The sequence below is a fragment of the Mirounga leonina genome, unplaced genomic scaffold, assembly GCF_011800145.1.
Source record: "Mirounga leonina isolate KUSES-001 unplaced genomic scaffold, KU_Mleo_1.0 Mir_91, whole genome shotgun sequence".
In the NCBI taxonomy this organism is placed as follows: domain Eukaryota; kingdom Metazoa; phylum Chordata; class Mammalia; order Carnivora; family Phocidae; genus Mirounga; species Mirounga leonina.
The window spans coordinates 2,409,404-2,418,696 of NW_023270839.1; the positions used below are offsets into that span (position 1 = coordinate 2,409,404).

The 9,293-nt window shown below is 37.7% G+C and overlaps 1 pseudogene; it reads left to right on the top strand.

Moving 5' to 3' along the window:
- The first annotated feature begins 228 nt into the window (after nucleotides 1-228).
- On the top strand, nucleotides 229-1,150 carry LOC118003482 (annotated as a pseudogene).
- Nucleotides 1,151-9,293: the final 8,143 nt, after the last annotated feature.

Here is a 9,293-nt window from a genome sequence, read left to right on the forward strand (position 1 = left end):
CCAAGAACTGAATCAGGGCTCTCTAACATAAAGAAGAGGACCCTGCAGGGGAAATGGAGAAGAATCAGTAAGGAAGGAGGAAAAAACCAGTGTGGTGTCTCATAAGTTAAGTGAAGAGAATATGCCTACAATGAGGCAGTGGGCAACTCTGTCACATTCTGCAAAGAGATCAAGTATGAGGAGGACTGAGAACAGATCATCGGTTTTGGCAAATGATAGGTGTTAATGATGTCCTGGACAAGGTTTCAGTGGAATAGTATAGAAAAAAGCCTGATCGGAGAGGCTGAGGAAAGAATGGAAAGTAAGGAAATGATGAAAACAAGATTGGAGTCTTAGTTTCCTCATTAATAAGAAGCAGAACTTGACCTCCTCCAGCAGCCCAAGATACCGAAGGGGAAGAAGGCGAAGAGGAAGAAGGTGGCCCCAGCCCCTCCTGTCATGAAGAAGCAGGAGGCCAGGAAGGTGGTCAGTCCTCTGTTCGAGAAGAGGCCCAAGAATTTTGGCTTTGGACAGGACACCCAGCCCAAAAGGGACCTCAACCGCTTTGTCAAATGGCCCTGCTACATCTGGCTGCAGCGGCAAAGGGCTATTCTTTATGAACACCTAAAAGTGCCTCCCATGATTAACCAGTTCACCCAGGCCTTGGACTGCCAGACAGCTACTCAACCGCTTAAGCTGGCCCACAAGTACAGACCAGAGACAAAGTAGGAGAAGAAGCAGAGATTGTTGGCCTGGGATGAGAAGAAAGCTGCAGGCAAAGGGGATGTCCCCACTAAGAGGATGCCTTGGTGGAAAAGAAGAAGGCTCAGCTGGTAGTGATTGCACATGATGTGGATCCCATTGAGCTGGTGGTTTTCCTGCCTGCCCCGTCTTGTAAGATGGGGCCTCCCTACTGCATTATCAAGGGGAAGGCCCGGCTGGGACGTCTGTCCTCAGGAAGAACTGCACTACTGTTACCTTCACACAGGTCAACTCGGAAGACAAAGGAGCTCAGGCAAAGCTGGTGGAAGCCATCAGGACCAATTACAATGACAGATACGATGAGATCCGCTGCCACTGGGGAGGCAACGTCCTGGGTCGGAAATCTGTGGCTCGCATCGCCAAGCTGGAAAAGGCAAAGGCTAAAGAACTGGCCACCAAACTGGGCTGAGTGGACGCTGTTGAATTTTCCGTACATAAAAGTAATAAGAAGTTGTCTTTCAGCCAGTGTCAAAAAAAAAAAGAGAACTTGATCCAAATAATCTGAGATTTCTTCTATCTGGACGTTTTTCATATTTTTATCATGAGTTTGAGCTCTTTTTATGCCTGCCATTTTGTCAATCCCTGAATTCCTGGTTCATTTCATGTTCTTCCATTGCAATTAAAAATGAGACAGAAAAGTAATGAACATTAGCAGTTTCTCCCCAGAACTAATTTTTCAATTTCAGAGATCAGGTAACATCATTACCATCATTACCTGTTAACCTTTGCCAATAGTTTTAGGCTGTTATTTTGGATTTGTTGCCCTTAAGAGAAAAAATATTTTCATTTCCTAATGTTCAGTATTTTCTTAATAAATTATTTTCAGAAAACTACTGCCTTAAGGCACCTCTGAGAAGAAATATAATAATTGACAATATTGCAAGTAAATTTAAAATATATCTAATATAGCCTAAGAGGAGTTAATAAGATGCCTTTCACTTCTGATCCAAAGTGGACAGTGGTTGCAATGATTAGACGTTTTATAGTTATCTAGAAGATATTCCCATCTTGGTAATAGGAATATTCAAGTCAGTGAATTATTTCCAGGGAAAGAACAGAATGAAGAACTCTTGTTTAGGTATATCTCTTCTATATACAAAGCTATAAAAACAAAGCAAAACAAAAAACAAACCAACTCTGGCCATTCAAGCAATAGTTCTACTGTTACTACTACCACCACCACCACTAATAATAATAATGAGTAAATCAGGTGAGAGTGATCTGATAAATATGGTCTACCTTTCAACAGAGTGAAAAGTGAATCGCCAAGCAATGCTTTAGTGCAGTATTTCACCCATGGTGCATGTGATCCCAAATCTGTCAACATTAAACTATTGCTTCTATAAAGCAGATGGAATTATGCTGCTAGGAGGGGGTCTGTGATATATAATAAGAAATATATATTTAGTCTTTGTCCCTGTTTCTGGTACAGAACTAAAACCCTTGGAATTTCCTAAGTAAAGAGAACAATAAATGTGTTTTTTTGTTATGTGAATGAGGTGACTTTTGGAAGCACCTAAGGATGGAAGAACTAACCTTATAAACAGAGAATTGGAACTTTCAGTCCCGCTCCCCAGCTTCTTGGGAGGAGAAAGGGGCTGGAGATTGAGATTTAATGACCAATGGCCAATGATTTCATCAATCATGCCTATGTCATGAAACCTCCATAAAAACCCAAAGGAGAGGATTCAGAGAGCTTCTGGGTTGGTGGGCACTTGGAGATGTGGGGAGAGGGGCACACCTGGAGGCGGCATGCCTGGAAGCTCTGCCTCCCTTCCCCATATCTTGACCTGTGCAACTCTTCCATCTGGCTGTTCCTTAATTATATTTTTTACATAATTATATTTTTTACATAAACTGGTGATCTAGTGAGTAACATGTTTTTCTGTGTTCTTGTGTTCTCTGAGGCACTCTAGCAAGTTAATCTCATTCAAAATTCTAATTGGTAATTTATTTTGAAAAATTTCTGCAAATATTTTCCTTGTTTAGAGAAATGATGTTTCTTATCATTTCAAGACATAGAAACATATAGTTAATAAATAAAAGTGGCATTACAGAAAAATTCAGAAAGTGTTCATATGAAAAAAATTAATCGATTGTCCTTTCTGTCAGATTGTACACATTAAGGACTTTTCTCTTGGAGCTCAGGTTTAACAAACCAGTATTTTCTAATTAGCCAGTAGGCTGACAGTCACACCCCATCTGCTCTTCCCCAGCTCACAACACACTCTATCTCTTCCAGCCCTGCATCAAGCTCCTGCTGTTGTTCCCCACAGAGCATCAACTTCCTTTTCTGCCCTGCTCCCAACCCATCCTTGTTTGGAGCTGTCAGGTCTGGGTCATCTGCGACTCAGCACTGAGTTTCATACCCAAGTAAGTTAAAATCCGTTTCCAAGCCATTAACTCTGTATTTGCTCAAGCCAAGAGTCACAACCCCACCTAAATCCTCTGTTTTCTGCTAGGTCTTGACCCATTCTTTTGTGGAGGTTGCATGTCCTCCCTCAGTCAGTCACAGTGAAATCCAAATAAGGGTTAAATCCTGACCCTACTTGGATTTGGAAACTTTTCCCACTCTAGATGCACACAAAGACTTGAAGCTACAAGGACAGAATCTGATAGAACATCTCTTTTCTTAGTCATGTGCAAGGATAGATTAAAAGCTAAACATGGCTCAGATCAATCAAAAGTTCAGACTACTGAAAACTGCTCTTTGACTCTGGGAAACTGATGCAGCTTGCTATTAGGTGAAAATCTATGAACTGAGAAGGCTACCATTAAAAAACTTTAAAAAAAATACCTATCATTTCTGATGTAACCATAGATTATGATATGATAATGTGATGTTCTTTTTTTATTATATTAAGTTAGCCACCATACAATACATCGTTAGTTTTTGATGTAGTGTTCAAGGATTCATTAGTTGCATATATGTTGGATACATTCTTTGGCAGTGAGACTACAAGAGAAAAAATATTGCTAGTCTATTTTGTTTTTAATAGCAAATAGGATATATGGTGCTTTATTTAATCCATATTCACATATGATGTATATCACTGTACTTTATCTTTCACTTTCCTATATTTTAGTGTTTAGTTAGATAGTGGTATTGACACCAAAACAAAGACTTGGCATATGTTCGGAGTGGGCTATAACTCAGTTGCTACAATTTTCCATCTTATTTTCCACAACGTCTTAAAAACAAGAGCCTGCCTTACTGTTCATAGTTCTTAAGCATAGTAAGACATTGCACAAGGTTAAGATCTAATTATTAGGAGAAAATACTATACTAAATGATAGGAAACTATCTCCCATTCCCTTCTGATCTGACTTATTTGTAAATTTTATAGATTATGTCATTTCATAATTACATTTTTTAAGTAAAAATAATCACTTAACATTCCCAGAAAGTATATAAAGCTTTTTAAAAGTATTTGGGATTCTTCCTTACCCAGGGATTTTTTTTTTTTTTCTTAAAAGAACAAATACAAACTTCCAAACTATTTGGCTGTTCCATCAAGGAGTATGTTTATACCACCAGTAAGATATTTGAGTCCTCCTCACTTGCTGCTAGCTATGATGTGGCAGATTGGGTCCAGATTCTGACTGAAATGTCTTGGGTAAGAAACTCAGAAGGTGAATTTTTAGTGGGGCCTCCATATACTAAAAGCTGCTGCCTAACTGGCAATAAATGTAGCAGTAAAATTGGAGTCCATAAAAAATATTTTGAACATGAGCATAAATTAGGAACAAAGATTAAGTGCCACATGCTTACAAAACTTCTCTTTTCAAAGAATGTGCTATGTAACTTCTGATCTTAAAATAAGAAATATCTTTTATTTACTTATTTTTTGCTTTTCAGTCAACAAATGTTCAGTAATGTTGCTGCTCGATTATGCACACAGCCTGCTCATTTTCTGAGCTGGCTAAACTTTCACCTTGTCTCAGTGCTCACTACCTTTGATCTTTCATTACAGAGCTCAGAAATCTTGCAAAATAAGCATTGGCTAACTAAAACCAAGGAAATACCATTTGGGGTTATATTCTAATCAGGCAACAATCTGGTAGTGACTCTCCAGGCTTTGACAGACAGAAACATTTAGCTGTGATTGTGTATGATATCATGTGAGTGAGTAAGGATCTTGTGTTCATCAGTCTGTTTACATCAGGAGCTTGTAAAGAAGAAAATCACTTCGCTTTGTGATGATGATTCTCTCTGACCTTGTTAGCACCTGCAGAGAATAGATCATGCAGTGATCCCATCAAGCACATTCCTTCATACCCCCCTGCCCCCCACCCCACAGACACAATGTAAACTAAGTATTCAATAGAAAGTGTAACTACCCAGAGGTATATATTTAAATTATAAAGCTTTTTTGTCTTTACAGTCTAGGATGTCATGATTTTGCAGTAGTAGAACTGTGCTTCTTTTTCTTATTTGAACTTGACCTTTCTGGATTCATTCTCAATCCCACTAAGGCAGCAATCTAAGTGATGGAAATGATAGATATTAATAACTGGTGACATTATTTTTTTTTTTTAGTCTAGGGAAAAAAGAACCTAATAAGAAAGCAAGAAGACGTATTTGTATTGGTAGATTATTTTTGTGGTTATCCATCAAATAGATGGATCTTATCGAATAATCTACTAATAATTTTGTCTTTCCTTTTATTATGTATAGAAAACCTGCAGTTCATCAAATTACTTCTGCCAGTTTTCTATACATACAGTAAACGATTTTAGAAATTAACTCAGTAGAGCTCTTTGTTAAAATTTGTCATTTATCTATTAAAATTCTTCAGCTTTTGTCAGACAATGTACTTAGCTCTGTAATAAGAGTCCCTGAAGATGTATGTGTGATTTGTCAAAAGAGAGACAAAAAGTGTATAAAACTCTAAAATGTCAGCAATCAGGAGATTTAACAGACTTTAGTAAATTTACATAGAATGAATAGAAATCTTTGATATTAATAAACTTAGCTCGGGGGAGTACAATAGAGGGGGCAAAGAATGATAATTTAAATACAATTTCAACTTCACTTCTTCCAATTTAAAAATTATTATGGATAAATGTATGATAGAGTTTAAATAACATAAATGTAACTGTTTATCATCACTCCAAAGTTTCAGAGTGAGAATATTTTTTCTGAAGTGAACCAGTAAAGTATATAATTCTTCACTTAGTTTATTTTCTCCAACAGAAGTACTAATGGAGAGTGAGACAAACCATATTACGTATTATGAGATCGTCTGGCAGAGAGTGGATAGGAAGCAAATAGGTTGGCTTTACTGAATCCCAAGAATATGTTGTATATCTGTATGAGGAATGCCATGACAAGATACCACACAGGGAGTGGATTAGATGACAGAATTTATTTTCTTGCATTACTGGAGGCTGGATGACTCAGAGCAGGGTTTCATATCTTCTGAGGCCTCTCTCTTTAGCTGCAGGTGGCAGTCTTCTCATTGTGTCCTCACATGGTTTTTCTTCTGGGCACAAACATCCTGGTGTTTCTTTGTGTGTCCAAATTTCTTATTACAAAGACACCAGTCAGATTAGATTAGGGTCTACCTTAATGGGTTCAGTTTAACTTAATTGCCTATCTTTAAATAAAGTTACTTGCCAAGTACTAGGACTTCAACATATGAATTTTAGGGGGACACAATTCAACTTATAGCATATGTGTTCTGGAGTTAGGTAGGATGCTTATGGCTTTCAGGTGCCAAGCTCTTGGCAATGACCTGAAGGTAGAACTCTCTTGCTTACACATTGGTAGGACCAAGAGAAGTCCTATTCATGGGTACTAGTGAAATGGAAGTTCATCTAGAAGACTATAAAGCTGTAAATGCTTTGATCACATATCTTCCTTCCCCTGCTAGAGAAGGAAACATACTGTAGCATGAAAGACCCTTTCATAGCTTTGATTCCCACCCTGCATTTCCCATTGACTACAGAGAGTCTCTGAGCCTGAAATTCTCCACATCCTTCAGTTTGTTTGTTTGTTTGTTTTTTGTTTTTGTTTTTTTGTCTATACCCTTCCTTTTACGAGGCTTTGTCTCTCCAGGCAGAGTGTCAACCATTGTATTGCTGTGGAACAGTGAGCATACTGGTATGTGTGCAGGAGTAGAGTAAGACAGTGTAGAATTCACTATGTGAAAAACAGAGATCTTGTCCTTTTTTATTCCTTAATTGCTTCCTTGAACTATTGCATGAGAAAATACATTAGTTAAAAAACAGAACATGCTAGCATATTTTCCCTTAGAACTGGAAAAGAAAAACTGTGGCTCAGGAAAAGAAAAGAATGAATAATATTGGCAAAACTTATTTTGGCATTTGAAATTTTATATTGGCACCATTATTTTATACATGTTATATTAGACTTAACTTCTCCATTGTAAAGGTTTCCTCTCTTATAAAACCATTTATAAGTGGCTGAACAGTAGTGATAACAACAACAGTAAACAGAGTTTACTATGTGGCAGGCACTGTACTAAACATTTAAAAAATAGTAACTCTTTTGGTCCAACATAACCCTGTTAGGTAGATAATAGTAGTATGGCCATTTTACAGATGAACAAACTGAGCCACAGAGAGGTTAATTGATTACCTAGGGACATAGTAAGTGACAGAGCCAAAAAATGCACCCAGGCAGTCTGAGTCCAGGGCCCAGGTGTTCAGCCACTACTTTATCCGTCTTTAATAAAAAGGCTTATATGCCAGTGACCAGTATTCATGACAAATGGTAATTCTGATTTATAAAGCCAGTCTTCTGCACCATTAGCAGGGAAGAGAAGCAATTTTTTTTTTCAGACAGAAAAACATTTCAACTTAAAAACTAGGACCATATGGTAAGGAAATACATGCATTTGTATTAAAGTCTCCCCCTCTGGTGCTGTTTACTAATGTCCTCTTTGGATATTTGCCGACAACTTTTGCAATCCTATTTGTCCTAATACATTGTGGCTCCTTATAAAACAACCAGAACATAAATTGTGCCTGCCTACATATTTTAAGCCCAGTACTTTCGAATTATCAAGATAATTTCCCTAACAAATTCAAAAGATATTTTAAATGAAAGTTGTCTTCCCATGATTATGCAACTCTTCAAAGCACTTTTATGTGTGTTCCTAAAAATGTTAAAGGAATGTTCAAGTTGTTGCTTCATTAACCAATATAGCTGATATAAAAATATGTGTGGCACAAAGATTGACCTTACTCTTTGCTCAGAGAAGATGATAGTGATGGATAAGACTCTAGCCAGTAATGAAATAAAGGAGAATGACATATAAATTGAGTCTTTTTTTATTGGGTTGGAGCTATGTACAAGAATATTCCAGAAGGTTCACTAGCCAGTTTTGACAAAGCCTGTTAGTACTCCAAGCATTCCTCTACATTTCCCAGTTTGCTTTGCAGTTAGGTTGGAACCATGTGGCAAGATTTAGACAATGGACTATCAGCCAAAATGTCATTCTGATTCTAGGCATTTAAGAACAGGTGTGTTTTTCCCATTCTTCTCTACTTCTTCAGCAGTGATCTTAGAATCTGTGTGTTCAGATGGAGCCACCACAGGGTGACAATCTTCTTTGTACCCTTGCTGACCCATATTGGACACATAAGATTTGCTGTGTTAAACCTCTGAGATTTGGGGATTGGTTTTGTTATCATAACATAATTTAGCCATACCTAATGAAAATGAAGATGTCTTCATGGGGACAAATGTAGAAGATAGGAGTGGGGTGCGGATTTGTACGCTTGGATAGGAAAACTCAGTGGACTTTCTTTACATATTTCTCACATCTAAAATCATATCTCTTAAAGATCCAAAAGAGTTTATTTTTTAACTTATTCTAAATTTCCTTTCCAGTTCCAATAGCTGACATCTTGGGATAGATGTTATAAAATGTATAAATAATTACAGGTACAAACATGAAAAACTCAAGAGAAAAGGTACTTGGAACAAGAACAATTTAAGCAAAATTCACCTGACTATAATTGCCTGTGCCTAACAAAATTTCCTCCTTGCCTAATTTTACTTTCATCCTGTGACCAATTATTGTGCTGAACAGTTGGCTTCATTTTAGTGGCTGATGTGGAACAACAACCAGTTCCCCTTTTCAGGACCAATGTGTTCATTCTTCCAGCTGCTAGAGGTATTCCCTGCCAAGAGATCACAGCTGAGTCCCTTTCTAGAAATTACAGCTGACCAAAGTGCACTGCCTCCCCAAGATGTACCTCCTTCTCAAGGTAGCCCACTTCCAATAACTTGTGAACATGGTGAATACAAAGGTCTTGACCCTTTTGAAACATCTTTGAACAGCTATCCTAGCTCAGGAGCTTCCCATCAGATCTGCTGAGGCCTCTGTTACAACTTCATTATGTTTTAACTCTTCCCTCTGCCAATTCTTCTTCCCTTGCTAACTAACAGATATTGTTCTTCAGAACTGTCTCCAATAAATCTCTTGTAGTTAAGTCTCTGACCCAAGAGTCTGAGTCAGAAGAACCCAGTTTATGACATCCATAAGGCTCCAAATGGAATTGCAACTTGTAATAAAAGG